Source organism: Hippocampus guttulatus, chromosome 1, assembly GCF_054856545.1.
Source record: "Hippocampus guttulatus isolate MCC_2025c chromosome 1, RoL_Hgut_1.0, whole genome shotgun sequence".
Lineage (NCBI taxonomy): Eukaryota > Metazoa > Chordata > Actinopteri > Syngnathiformes > Syngnathidae > Hippocampus > Hippocampus guttulatus.
Genome location: NC_141261.1, coordinates 13,212,345 through 13,227,382, shown reverse-complemented (window position 1 = coordinate 13,227,382; position 15,038 = coordinate 13,212,345). Strand labels below are relative to the sequence as shown.

Sequence of the window (15,038 nt, the reverse complement as noted above, 5' to 3'; positions counted from 1 at the left end):
TATTGCCATTTGAAATAGTGTGGCATAACACTCAGTATTAATATATCGTTTAGTGTGTGTGTGTTGATTTTTATAGTTTTCTTATGTGGATGGATGGTTGTCAAAGCAATTGTGCCTGTGGGATAACAACGTTCACCTTGACCTTGATCGTTGTAGGGAAGAACGCTACTAATAATCAGTGCACTGATTTGTTCTACTAGTTCGGACAAAAAAAAAAGCGAGCGTACAAGTACACGACGGACTTTAAAATGGATATCAATATGTAGCAGGTAATATAGCCAGAGAGAAAAGGGGAGCGAAAGAGAGAGCGCGAGAGAAGAGAGAGATGTGTCGATGAGCGAGACCATTTCCTGCAACATTACGCGTGACGTCACAGTAGGACAGGATAGAATCGAAGTCGACGAGTAACCATCAGTGTCCTGTCTTGCGCTTCATTGAACGCGTGTCCTCAGCTTGGCACTTCGATCATGGCGTAGTCGCTTGCGCACGACGAGAAGAAGCAGTTTTATGACAAAATGAACAAGTTGTAAAACCAATCCAAACCAAAACAAAAACGGCCAAAAAGAAGAACAGGAAGCCATTAAGAGACAAGCGTGACTCTCTTGCGTCACCGCAGAGGATCGAACGAGCGGCACCCTCGGCTTGGAAATGTTGAGGGGCTCCCTGAGGGACTCCGGGTCCGCGGTGCCTCCCGTGGAGGAGCGCCCCGAGCTCGAAGTCGAGTCCGCAGACGAGGACGTGTTCGGCGACGAGAAATCTGCCAGCTGCTGCAGGGTGAGTCTGCGTGTGTGAGGTGGTTCTCTCCCTCTCGCTCTGTCTCGTTTTTTATTTTATTTTAATTTTTATCTTAATTTTTTTCGGGGTGGGGGGTGGGGGGTCCTTGTGCGTGTGTGCCTCCCTCTCCCTGCCCCACGTTTTGTCCTGTTTGTGGGTCTCTTTGTTTCTTGAATATATTGTTTTACTGTCATACTCATACATCACATCAATCTGAGGTTTATTTCCCTGTTTAGAATTTTCATCCACCACAAATTAGATTTTTGAGCCCCCTGGCTGCCAATAATTTGGATTTATCATTGATACATCTACTAAAGACCTCTTGAAGATGTTTTTAACAAGTGAGGATTTTGGTGATGAATCATTACGTGGGATATTGAATATCATCTAGGCCCACTAAAATTGGCAAAAAACAACAACATGTTTCTATGCATTTAGTATCATCTGCTTTATTTTGGTTTGAATCAATTACATCGACATAATTTGTCAAGTAAAAACAACAGTGAAGTGCAACTAGTAAAACCAGTGACAGATGTATGAAATAAGTTCATGTATTAAACAGAGGATTGAATAAAACAATAAAATGTTAAAATTTTTTGTTTTATGTACAATACAGTCCCCTGCGGTACCACTGGACACTTTTTGCAATTTCGTCGATGATTTTTTTTCAAAATTATACCAAAACATATGTAATTTTACGCTGCCGATATTTTGACATTTTGCTTTTCCACAAAGACCATTACTGCAGAAACCATCACTGTGTTTCGGTCAGCGGTGATGGACTGACTGGTCTGTCTGTACTTGACCCGGGTCGTGACGATTACAATGACAGAGGAAAACCCACTTCCGTCAGTCTTTTGTTTTTTTTTTGTTTTCATCATACATCAAAATGGGTGTCCGTCAGTGACGGAATGAATGACCTTTTGTCAACATTGACGAAATGGCCACCTCTGGTAGTATTTAGAAAGCTTTTACGTTTATACACCAAAAAATAAATATATGATCGCTACTACGTGGGTTTTCATCAATCACGGGGGGTGTGGTGGGGGGTTCTGTAATGTAACTCTCTTGATAACGAGGGAATACTCTCTACTTACTTTTGGCCCATCCTGTATATTTATGTCAAAATTAGATCCTGCAGTCACTAACAGTGTAGCGGTTGACAGTGTTTGTTTAGTTCTGACTCAGGGATGTTGTGACAATGAAAGTGTATCTGTCTCCCTAATTCACGGATGTTCGGTCAGAGCAGGCAGGGGAGACAAATCCTTCCTGTCCCCTCCCATGCGCGTAAAGACCTAACAACTTAATAATGATGACACAAATTGATTTTCCATTTTAATTATCCGGTTGGTGCTTGACATTGATTTTCTTTTTCAATCCAATAACGTCATTGATTTCATCATTATTTTAAAAAAATAGCTGCATTTGTGTATTTCCTTGGGGAACACAGACATTGTACTTTAAGTGCCTCCGGCGATCGGTTTTATTATTTTCTTTCCTGAAAGGTCACAAATCTGCAAAATAATCTAAATGTGCAAAGATCTCGCCAAATAGAACAGTAGTAGCTTAGTTTCACGGTGTTGCTTTTTTTATTTGTAGCAATACATTTAGTGTGACACGCACACACCCACAGACACGTCTCCAGCTCTCCTGTAGGCAGAGACGCAACAGTGCGTTTGTCTTCATAGCTTGTTTGGAAGGAGGAGCGAGCCCAAAAATGCTCTTCGCTAAACGGCATCGTCAAAAGAGTTGAGAGAGCTGAGAGTGCGACAGACAGGTTGGCCATTGTGACCATGTCCAAACAACATCACTTCAAATAGAAATTTAACGAATGTAAATTATTTGGTGACAAGCAAGCTTGTTCCCCACTAGTTGCATTTAACCAGGTTATAAAACGATAGTGTCGTTCCTAGACGAGACAAGGCACGCACACACTGGACAACGACACAGCATTTTAGTCTGCACAAGCCTATAAATAAGGAAGTCAATGTATTGTTTACCATGATATAAATCGAATGATATCAAACAGAGCAATCACACATTGTATGGTAAAATGCTTCTATGGGCCATTCAGCCAAATTGGTGCCATTTGCGTCCCAGGCCGTTACATGAAAATGCATTGCACGTTGCTGTGTATTCGTATTCGAAGGTTAACATTCAATTAGCCAAATGTCACGGCTATAGGGCCTGTATTTGCTAATTTTATGCTAAAAACCCACTAAGAGTTTCAGTACAAAAAAACGGACGTGATAAAACAAGTTGTTGGGATGCTTTCTCAACCTATGCAATACCAACGTAAGACCAAATGCTTGATCATTTTTAAAAAGAGGGACCAGCAAACAAACGACAACAAAAACAATGAACTTGAAACATGAACACGAAATACCTTTTGTTTTACTTGCTATCACCTTATGGAAACAGCGTGCAATTGATTGAAGCATCATTAAAAGCTTTGAAAACAAATGTTTCACTTCAGGTCAAAATTTGAAATACACGCTAATCATCTTCCATCCTGAATCCATAATTTTAGAGGAGTCGGTGCCGCACCAGTCATGAACCTCACTTCACGTCACTGCTCTACATGTATATGTGACGATGTCTTACCTTTTTCCCGGAGTCAGCTTGAATATTGAAAATGGATGAGTGGATGGATTTGGAACCCGCGTCCCAACTTGAACCTTCTTGCTGTAAGTTTAGCAGGCGGGAAAATGAAACCTTTCTTAAATATGATACAGTGAAGTCTGACTATTCATAGAGGCCCAAAGCGAATAAAAATGTTTTATTGTCCATATTAGCCTATTCACGACTACTTGCCATTTCCAAAGCAGAGTCTTCCATCTTTGCAGCCTTTTGTCGACCATTTTGACTGATATTTCAAGGCTCAGAGAAAAATGAGTTCATGTTAATCTGTTAATAATATGAAGCAAGAACATAGACTACTTTGTGGCTTTTTCCGTTCTTTTGTAATCAGCAACAGAAAATAGGGTGGGACTCAATTAAAAAAAAAATTATATAAATAAATAAATAAATATATATATATACAGCATATATATATACACAGTATATACTGTATACACACACACACACACACACACACACATATATATATATATATATATATAATTATTAGAGGCTTTTAAAATAATTAATCTTGATTAATCACATTTTAATCATAAAACATTATTTGTCATAAGATACATTATTATGTTCATTTAAATGATGTGAATATTTTTAACCCTGAAAAAAAAGTTGCATTTCAATACTAAATAGTAAATAAATAAAATAATAAATGAATAGATTGTAACCAGAACTGAACAGACCTCAAGCTAAAATGCCATTTTATATTTAGGACAGGCTTGAGAGTTGTTTGGCGTTATCACATGTCTTTATCACTGTAGCATGTGGTCTAACCCTATTTTGTAGGAGGCTTACATTCCAGAGCAAATACTTTGCAAGTGAATTTGTGCGTTTGTCTGATGTTGCCGTACGAGTTTGGGTCCTGAAACCAGTCTGTCCTTTTAATCGGGTTTGGTGTGCCTCAAACTCATACTTAAGACAGCTGTGGTGGTTTGTGTGCTCACCGCAACATCATTTCCAGGTAGATCGGTACCGGCCACAAATATGAATAGAAGCTGAGATACTGGCTCGGTTAGTCTGGGAAATTTTCCCATCAAGGTAATGCATGATTATTGAACACGAGCCACAACCTGCTCATTTCTACAACGACTCTCATGAGGTTTACTTTTTTTTTTGCTATCGCTAACATTGCAGCATCTGCTATTAAAACGGAACGATTGAAAAAAAAAAAGAGAGCTGTCGTGTATGTCAAAGTTTTGCGACAAAATACCAATTACTACTTTCCTATAAGCCATTTTGGAGTATTGGAATACAATACAGTACTGCAAATTAGTTTTGATCTTCAGCTCAGCGCTTACTGTCCCTTACGTCGACCCGATAGCGGTTAGTGACAGATCAGCTCTTAACTTCCATCAATGGCAAGAGTGATCCGGACTATTCTGTGCATCATCTTGAGACGTTTACCATTCTGCTACCTCCAGCGTCAAGTCAACAAGGAATCTCGTCTGCCTGTCAGACGTCTCCTGGAATCTGCCATCACGCTGCTGCTTTTTTACAAACAAATTAGTTGGTGGACAACGCTAGCCACTCCATAACTAATATATGGTGCCTTTAGTCCTCAGCACACCGTGTGACACGGCCCAACCAGGCTGGAACGGTCCGTCACAGGAAAAAAAAAAGAAAAGCAGAGTCACACATTGAGCAACTGAGCCCGACACATCTACCGACTTGCTACATTGGGAAACTCAGACTCTGTTTTGGGTTTTGAGGCTCCATATACTGTGTGCTGTACTGTATTATACATCCATCCATGCATTTTCCGATCCGCTTCATCCTCACAAGGGTTGCTGGGCGTGCTGGAGCCTATCCCAGCTGTCTTTGGGTAGTGGGCGGGGGACACCCTGAACCTGTTGCCAGCCAATCACAGGGCACACACAGATGAACAACCATCCACGCTCACATTCACACCTAGGGGCAATTTTGAGTGTTCAATCAGCCTGCCACGCAAGTTTTTGGAATGTTGGAGGAAACCGGAGCACCCGGAGAAAACCCACGCAGGCACGAGCAGAACATGCAAACCCCACACAGGGAGGCGGCCGGAGCCGGGATCGAACCCACGACCTCTGCACTGTGAGGTTGACGAGCTAACCACTCGCCCACGTGCCGCCTGTACTGTATTAGCGGCATTTAATTCTTTTCATCCAAAACATGATGCGGCATGATCGTCAACGAAGAAGTGTGTTGCCACCAAGAGAGGAAGCGAGTGAGAATAAATGAGCGAAAGTGCATCTATTTTTAGAGACTGCCTTGCCCCATTCATAATAATAATAATAATAGACTGTATTTGGCACGGTTCACTTGTGCACATTTTGGCAAAAGACAACTGCATGTTTCACGATCTCGACCACAGCTGCAAAGAAAGCAAATGTCGTTTTGTATTGTTGCAAAACACAAAACTGTATATGTATATTGTATTTGCTGTATTTGTACAGCTTGGTGGCAACCGGTTGCGTCTCGCTTCAGCTTCAAACCCTGGAATGTATTTTGTGTGTGCGTGTAAAAGGTCATGCGCATTTTTGATTGCCTGTTACATGTGTGATGTTCTGACGCCGTGCACTGCCCCCCAAAAAAACTAGTCGCTGACCATCGGCCACGCGAGTAGGCATGAATAGGTCAGTTTTTCTGGCAATTGTTTTACCATAAGCCCCCGGGCCTTGATTTTGACACCTGTGGCATGTTATCAGGTTGCAGGGTGGATGAAATGATTAAGCACTAAAAGCCCAAGTTGAGCAACAGGAATTAAAAAAACAAATCCAGCTTATTTATTGTTTTAGATGCCGGGACTCGAAGAAGAAGGAGTACAGGAAAAGGAGTACAAGAGATCAGCCTCTCAGATGGAAGCCGAATTTCTGCAGTTGACTTTCCGGAAGCAGGTGTCTTACAGGTAAGGAAGTAATTGAAAGCAAAAGAGAAAGTGGAATGTGCTTCCTTACGAACCAGTCCAACCTGAAAGTGATGATAAGATGAGATAAGATAAGATAAGATAAGAAAACCTTTATTTGACCCACAATGGGGAAATTTGCAATCTGCAGCAGCAATATTGAAAGGGGGAGGGGAGGTAGAAAAGAAAAACAAAGTATTGCATGCACAAAATAATGTTTCAGAAAAAGAACTGTCCACAGTACACACACAGATAGTATCCTTCTAGTTGTGCTGGTTGTCTGTTTGGGGTGGGTGGGAGGGGGCGGGGCTGGGATGACCTCACCGTAAACCTCCGCAAACAGTATCGTTTAGTATTGTCATGACATCTATAGGTCATGATAGTTCGCAAAACAGTCAGTGCATTAATCAAAACAATTTGCGCGGATAGCTAAATATCCACACGCCAGTTTCATACTCAGAATCTTTAGTTTAGCTTTCAAGTCTGTGTCATTGAACATGAGAAAAATACAGCGCTGCATCGCGCAGTGGAAAAAAAACGCCAAATAAACTGGGCTTCTGGTTTCTGGGCCTCATCCACATCACAATGAATCTCATTTCTCTTGGGGAGAAAAAAAAAAGTCAAATGGAAATGTGTGAAAATATGCTTGACATGACATTCAACCATTTTGCATGCAAAGAGCTAGCGATTAATTGATGCCAAAATAAACACATTGGGGTGTGAGACAATTCATCAGTGACCCATTAAGATATAATTTTCAGTCTTTTTTACCTTAAGTGATGAAAAAAAAATAGAAATAAGTCCCTGGGATTGAATGTGTGGAGTCTGAAAAGACGGACAAATATGTCTTGGGGAGTGAATGAGTTTTGACATCCACATTTGATCATGTAGGAAACAGCTGATATTTGCACGGATGTGCCAAAGACGTTTGCAACTTGTTCAAAGAAATAAAAAAAATTAAAAATAAAAAAACCCCAGCTGACACCGTAATGTGAAGCTTGAATAACTCGTTTTGAGAATTTCAGTTCTGACCTGAGAAACGTACCAAAGTGACTGAGAAAAACTGCAAAAACGTTCAATGTGCCAAACCAAAAATCTTCATGTGTGTGTTGAATAGTACTCTCAAGTCATTTGATGCCGCAAACTGTGGCGTGAATGGAATGTAGCCAATCAAAAAAGCACCCCGACGAACAAACAAGGAAGTCTTGTTAAATAAAACAAAGGGTGTCTTAGCCAATGTTGTTTTTCTGAGGCCGCTTTTATCCAGTCTGGAGGAAATCAAAACCTGGATAGCACTGAACTTCTTGAATTTCAATGACAAGAAGACCGAAGGGATGGTGTTTGGTCCCAGTGGCCCTTGTACATTGCACCCTGCGGATTTGGACCCCCTGGCTGTTTATCCGAACCTGTGTCTTAAACTGGACATTCATTCACACCTAGGGACAATTTTTTAGAGAGTTCAATCAGCCTGCCATGCATGTTTTTGGAATGTGGGAGGAAACCGGAGTAGCCGGAGAAAACCCACGCAGGCCCGGGGAGAACATGCAAACTCCACACAGGGAGGCCGGAGCTGGAATTGAACACCTGTGTACCTCCGTAATTTGGACGGTTGTCGAATCCAGCTTCTTTCATCTTCTTTCATCTTAGACAGCTGGATAAAGTCAAGCTTCTCCTTTCTCAAGAGTACTTTGAAACAATCATTCAAGTCTTCGTCACATCCCGGCCGAATGACTGCAATGCAGTTTATTTTTGAGTCAGACAATCCTCCATGAAGAGTCTCCAGTTGGTCCAGAATGCTGCCGTTCACCTCTTGACTCGTAACCATATAAGAGGGAGCACATAACTCCTACACTGGCATCCCTTCACTGGCTCCCTACACAGAGTTATTTTGAAGATCCTATTATTTGTTTTCAAATCTTGAAATGGACCCGTCCCACTTTAGCTCTCTGAGCTCCTCCACCCCTGCCTAGTGCCTCAGCTCTGTGGACCAGACGCTATTAGAAATACCAAGAACTAAGCGGAGGCTCAGAGGGAGCTGAGCTTTTTCAGTTTCTGGTCCCTCTCTTTGGAATGACCTCCCGCTGAATGCTCGGCAAGCCCCCTCGCTGCCCATCTTAAAACTCATCGTAAAAATCATTTTTATTCTTTGGCTTTTGACTCCGCGTGAGACTTGATCTTTCGTTTTCCTGTTTTTGTGACTTCTACTGTCTTTGTTATTAATTTATTGTTTTTTTTGTTGTACAAATGATTTTTTCTCCATGTACAGCACTTTGTATACAGCGGTGGTTGTTTTAAAGTGCTCCCGAAATACAGTTGACTATTTTTCATTTATTAATTTTTTTGCATAAGTGCGGTCCCTATATGGCAAGAGGTATTTTCCACCCAACTCTCTCACCTCTGGTCCCTATCGGAATCAGTCAGGTATTATCGACAAATATCTGTAATCTTGCAAGATTTCTGCCTCAGACTTGTTTCAACATCGGCGGTGGACGTGAATGTGTGTGCTGCTCTTAGCGTAGCACACCACACACAATACGACGAAACTCTTAAATGGCTGCTTTTTTTTCCCAATCTTTTAAGATTGGGAAAAATCCTGATGCACGGTATGTACCAGGCAGTAGGGGAAGCAAAGTAAAATCAGAGGGATGTACCAAATGACAGAAAAAAAAAAAAACTGAACACAACTTGTGGGAGTTTGCTGTATTACTCCAATGAGGAGCCAGTATGTGTCAAGTGCAATGACACGGCACACTTGGCTAGAGCATCTCTCAATGGTGCAGATAGATGGAGCCGTGTTATGTAACGCGTGGGGCATCTCCTGCATGAGGTGTTCAAAAGTGAATTGCACCCTCCTTCCCCCTCTCCGGTTGCGCAGAGCTTACGCTCATCCCCAGGGTAGAATAATCAGCAGGGCAGGATATGTGTGAACGAGAGGTGGTGCGGGGAAGGGAGCGGGGGGTCACGGCTGGCCAGCTGGCTGTTGTTAATACTGACACGACGGACTTATGTAAGTGTCAGTGTTTTTTTTTTGGCATCTGTTTCATCTCTCTCTGGCGGGGTTTGATTCGTAATGTATCCATTGCGAAATTAGACCTCTCAAAATAGAAACGTCAGAAGGGACTCTGAAGTAATAATCTTGGATGTTGCCGTTTGTTGTCTCACTTTAAAATCCGGCCCTCCTGTGATATTTCCCTCCCCTTCATGATTCCTTTCGAGCATCGTTGTGGACTTCAGTATTATATTTCGTTCTTTGTTGCGCGTCAATCCGTGTTTCAGGAAGGCAGGCGCCTGCCATGTGTTGTTTTATTAGAGATAATAAACGTCAACAAGAACCAGACATGAAGCCTTCCTGGATTTAATGCATTTATTCTCGAGAATTAGATCTGGACTTTGAAGGATGCATGGCTTCAAATGAAACAGACGAGATGAACGCGAAGCAGCAGCAGCAGCAGCACGGTGGATTTGGCACGTCTGCCTCCCAGTTCACAGCGGTGTGGGGTTCAGCTCCCACCTTGCTGTGGGGGGGAGTTGGCGTGTTCTCGCTTTGTTCGTGTGGGTTCTTGCGGAGGACTCCAGCTGCCTCCCACATCCCAGAAACATACGTGTTAGGATGACTGAATGATTGTGCATAGGTGTGCATTTGAATATGAATGGTTGTTTGTCAATACAAGTGGTTCTGAAAACATTTGCGTTTACATTTGCTATCATTTTTATCTAACCGTTACGTGCAATACATGTTAATTGGATATCCATCCATCCATTTTCTGATCCGCTTTATCCTCACAAGGGTCGCGGGGGTGGGGGGGGGGGGGGTGCTGGAGGCTATACCAGCTGTTTTCGGGCAGTAGGCGGGGGACACCCTGAACTGGTCGCTAGCCGATTGCAGGGCACAGATAGACAAAAAAAAACATTCGCACTCACATAAACACCCAGGGACAATTTAGAGTGTTCCATTTACCTGCCATGCATGTTTTTCGAATGTGGGAAGAAACCGGAGTACCCGGAGAAAACCCACGCCGGCACGATAATTGGATATTTAAGTGTAATTTTTTAAAAATTTGTCAGCTAGGTGTTATTGTTAAAACTGTGCATAATGTCGCATTGGCTTACTATAATATCATCAGAGATTGACATTCCGTCAGCGCTGATGGACTCCCAGTTTGCTAGCGAATGAGGAGAAACTTTGAAAGACTGATGGACTGAGCGCCGACGGAAGCGGATTTTCTTCCGTCATCGGTATCGTCACTAACTGAGTCAGTAGCAGCGGACCTTCTCAGCCAACGACACATTTTGCCGTCTGTAACTCTTGAGCAACAAAATGGAATCATCTCCTCCAAACCCCAAAACGTTGACAACATGCAGCTTAACACTCAGCCAATCAGTGTAATTACCTTCTTTATGGTTCCTCTCTAATCACTTCAACTTCTCCGTCGCCAATCAAGTCCAAAATAAACCAGAGCGCATCTGAGAGCAATTACGACAAATTCATTCAGGAAATGAAAGTGGTTGTTTGTCCCATGGACACCTTTTAATTTTAATTTTAATTTTATTTGACAATTTTGTTCCATGTGTTGGCGAGCCAAAATGTTGTGACCAAAGTCACAATCGAATGAAATACTGTAAATGCAAGAGTTGTATTATGGATGGAGATGGATTGATTGACTGATTAAATTTAATATTTTGTACACTTGGTGCAAAGCGGGTAGTTTAATATTATTGACAGTGATGTCTGTCGCTATCAAAGATATTTTGATCAATAATAATAGATCCAAAATGTCAGTTTATGAAATATCTCTTGCTCGGCAGATGCAGTAGTTCCATTGAACTTTAAAAGTCAAAAGAAGTGAAAGATGTCAAAAATGATCAAGTGTGCTATTAATATAGTCACGTCTTCAACAGACAAGCTGAATATTGAGAACTATAAATATGGATAATAATATAACCGTGTGCAGGACATTTGTTAATATGCATAATATTGCTCGAACAAATGTAATCTGTTAAAATGATTGTACAATGTCCAGGAAGTATTCATCTCAGACCCAGTGGAGCGTCGTAAAACACCATTCGTAGTCATGAGGGAGCTACAACTTTTTCATGCCGTTTTTAATTGTATTTCTTCTTCTAAAATAATTTTTTTAAAAAGTAGTTCTCCTCATTTGAAATTTGTCTGTGTTTATTTTATTGAAGCTCTCCAATTGTTTAAACTCGAATGAAGTGCTTTGAAGCTCAGAGGCTTCTATTGCTCCCTCAGGCGTGATCATACTCGCGATTAATATTGACAAGCGTTGATTTGTCAAGCAGCTGAGGGAGTGGGAGGGGAGGAACAATGCACGCCTTGCCTGGAGCCAGTAAGTTGTATAACGTAGCACCACAGCATGTACCAGAAGGATGGAGAAGGGAAAAAAAAACACAGAGAAAATAAAATGTGGCAACTCATTCTGGTCTCCTCTTCTGCCTTGTGACCACTTCGTCTTTGAATCTTTCTTTAATTCACCTTCAAATTTCAAATAATATGCAGTGAAACTATACAACACATATATGTGTGTGCGTGTACCGTATTGGCCCGAATATAAGACAGTGTTTTTTGCATTGAAATAAGACTGAAAAAGTGGGGGTCGTCTTATATTCGGGGTCTAGACGTTATACCCATTCACGACGCTAGATGGGGCCAGATATCATTGACGCGAATGCTGAACTTGACTCCCAGGCCAAAGCGAACCCCTGTCACGAAGAATAAAAATAGAAATAGCGGTAGCACGAAGAAGATATAAATAGCGGTAAGAAAGAAAAGAGAAGAAAATAATAGAAGAGATAACAAAAAATGGAGAAACGTAGCGACAATCTGGAGAAAAGTGGGTCAAAGTTCGACCAGATTAACCGGCATCTGAGGAGAAGATATGATGTAATTTACATTTCAAAAACCAGACGCCATTCATATACGAATGTGATTGCATTTTAGTTGACGTATTTAAATGTTCCGAGATTAAGATTTGAATGAGGGCAAAATAACATGCTTTTTCTCTCAAAATATATTGTCATAATCATTTGTTTCAGATGTACTGTAATTATTTTCTGTGTAAAAAAATTATTTGGTGTTCAAAAAGTCTTTTTTCCAATTTGAGTCTTGAAAACCCACCCAGGCAAACATGCAAACTCCACACAGGGAGGCCGGAGCTGGAATTGAACCCTGCACCTCTGCACTGTAAGGCCAATGTGCTAACCAGTCCTCCACCGTGCCGCCGTGGAACACAGGAGCTCTGACGCAAATGTGCCCCAGCAGTGGGACACTGGATGAGAATCATTGATCGATCTATCGATGGATTTGCGGGCCGGCCAGTCCACTGTATGCAAATATATATTGGAGCAACATTTCTTTTTATTTTGTCTTCATTAGCACATTGGATATTAGAGTAATCCAAAAGTAACTACAAGTCTTCAAGTTACATTACTTGACTATTATGGTACTTGGATGACATCACTAACGACATTTTTTAAACAGGAAATTAGTAAATGTACCAAAATACATTTTAAAAATATCCCCTCGCAACCTTGCCATCATATCGATCTGATATGCTTTTATCATATGAACCCTCACTGGGCACCAGCCTTTTAATTGTTCCCAAAAATATTGCCCCGCATTTATGGAGAGGCTGCAGTTAGCCATTATATGGCCCGAACTTCTGGAACAGCATGGCAGAGACTGCTGATATTTTTAAAAGGAGGCTCAAGACTCACCTATTTAGTTTAGCTTTCCACTGATTTCTTCATCTCTTCACTAATTCTTTTAACCATTTATTTCACTCTTTTTCCCTTTATCTACTCACCAATTTATTCATGTATCCACTTCATTACATTTTATTTTATTTTGTCCCCTCTTATTATTCTTTGTGTGTGTAGTTGATTTTATTTTGAGTCTTTGAGTTCAAAACCTTTTAGTCCTAACTCCAGTGGTGCATTATGGGAGCCTCCACGCTGAGAGGTGTGTTTGAGGAGATGTTATCCTGTGGACTTCCTGGACCCCGGGGGACCAGGAGGGTTCTTCACATTGTGAGAAATGACTATCGTCTGCCCGTGTGGTCTCTTTGACAGCATACTCTGTGGTTGTGGACGACGGCACCTCTTGGTGTCGGTTGCTCCCACAGATTGTTTTCATCACCTGGGGCCACAGTGTCTTGTCATGTCTCTCTACACTGTCACGGAATGTGTTACGTGTGTGTGTGTGTGTGTGTGTGGATTTTTATAGGTAGTGATGCAAGGGCTGTGTTCCTGTATACTTGTTGCCTTTTCGTATTGCCTGCTTTTATCCCGGTAAAGCACTTTATGTTGATGTTTAATGTATAAAGGTGCAATATGAACAAGATTGGGTTTGGTTTGATTTGAAATGTCCGTTCATATTTAAAATGTCAAAAACGACAAGAACACTACTTGGTCGTAAAATACTAGTGGATCATGTTCAGGGTTACTGATATACTGATGACAAATTCAGTTATAGTCCTTTACCGGAGAGAAACAGAGAAAATGGGTCAGTGGTGGGTGTTAAAAGGATCTCTTGGAAAATTGTGTCAGGCTTCTGAGTGGCATTTTATTTGTCATGGAAATGCTAGTGGGCGATGGATGAAAAAGAACGTGAGCAGGTGTGCGTGCGCGTTTGTGTGTGTGTGTGTGTGTGTGTGAGAGTGTGTGTGAGTGCGCGTGCACCAATGTGTGCATTGAGGATAGAGTTTTAGAGTAACATACTGTATGGCCATCTTTTTCAAGCTTTGCAGAATGTATCAATTAGTTGTGATTCATTGCCTTGTTGACACTTTTGGCTCAGGGTCAGACAGACAGATTTTGCTATATTATTCCACTTTTACATTTAGACACAAGTGTGCATTGAGGATAGAGTTTTAGAGTAACATACTGTATGGCCATCTTTTTTCAAGCTTTGCAGAATGTATCAATTAGTTGTGAATCATTGCCTTGTTGACACTTTTGGCTCAGGGTCAGACAGACAGATTTTGCCATATTATTCCACTTTTACATTTAGACACAAAACAAGAAATTTGTCAATAACTGTGATAACACTTGTATGAAACAACAGTGTAAATATAAATATTGGTTTACCATCTGTGTCACTGTTATGTTTTCTATCTAATATTTTTTTGTTGTGGAGCGATAATAGGGTCACACGCATAAATGTTAAGTAATAAGCAATAGTAATTAATGCCTGCATTAACAAGGGTCACGGGCATGCTGGAGCCTATACCAGCTCTGATTCTGATAAATAACATGCTACATAACATATTATAGCTTTGTCTATGTAATATATCGAGATTGGTAGGTTGGTTTGTGTTTTTTATTCTTTTTTTGTATGTGCTATAATAAACTATGAGAAGTTGGCGGTGGGTGTTCGAAGTTTTTTGTTTAGGCATGTGACAGGGCAGCTAAAAGTTAGGACCTGATCGCGGGATCGTTGTTCTAAACCACTTCCGTGTTTTGAGCCGGGTAGGCAGGAGAGAATCACGGTGGGTGTGTGAATGTGTCGTTTTATGCGCGCGCGCGCGGCGCGCCTGTGCTTGTTTTGCGTGAGGCTGGCATGCATTTTGTGCGTACTCGTGCGTGTCGACGTGACGTTCATGGAGTCTAAACAGCGAAAATGAGGAGGAAGACGGAAGGAGAAAAGTGTGAACTTGTAGAAGTCAGAAATGGAGGACGAAGAAGCCTCTGAGAAAAAACAGTGGAGGACTGACAAGTGAGACATGAA

General features: G+C 41.4%; 1 long non-coding RNA gene across 1 annotated transcript; it reads left to right on the top strand.

Annotated features, from left to right (window-relative positions):
- The first annotated feature begins 372 nt into the window (after window positions 1–372).
- Window positions 373–14,622, top strand: LOC147210452 (uncharacterized). The gene is made up of 3 exons (XR_015100892.1): window positions 373–774; window positions 6,186–6,295; window positions 12,456–14,622. It is a non-coding gene; the product is annotated as an uncharacterized LOC147210452 (long non-coding RNA).
- Window positions 14,623–15,038: the final 416 nt, after the last annotated feature.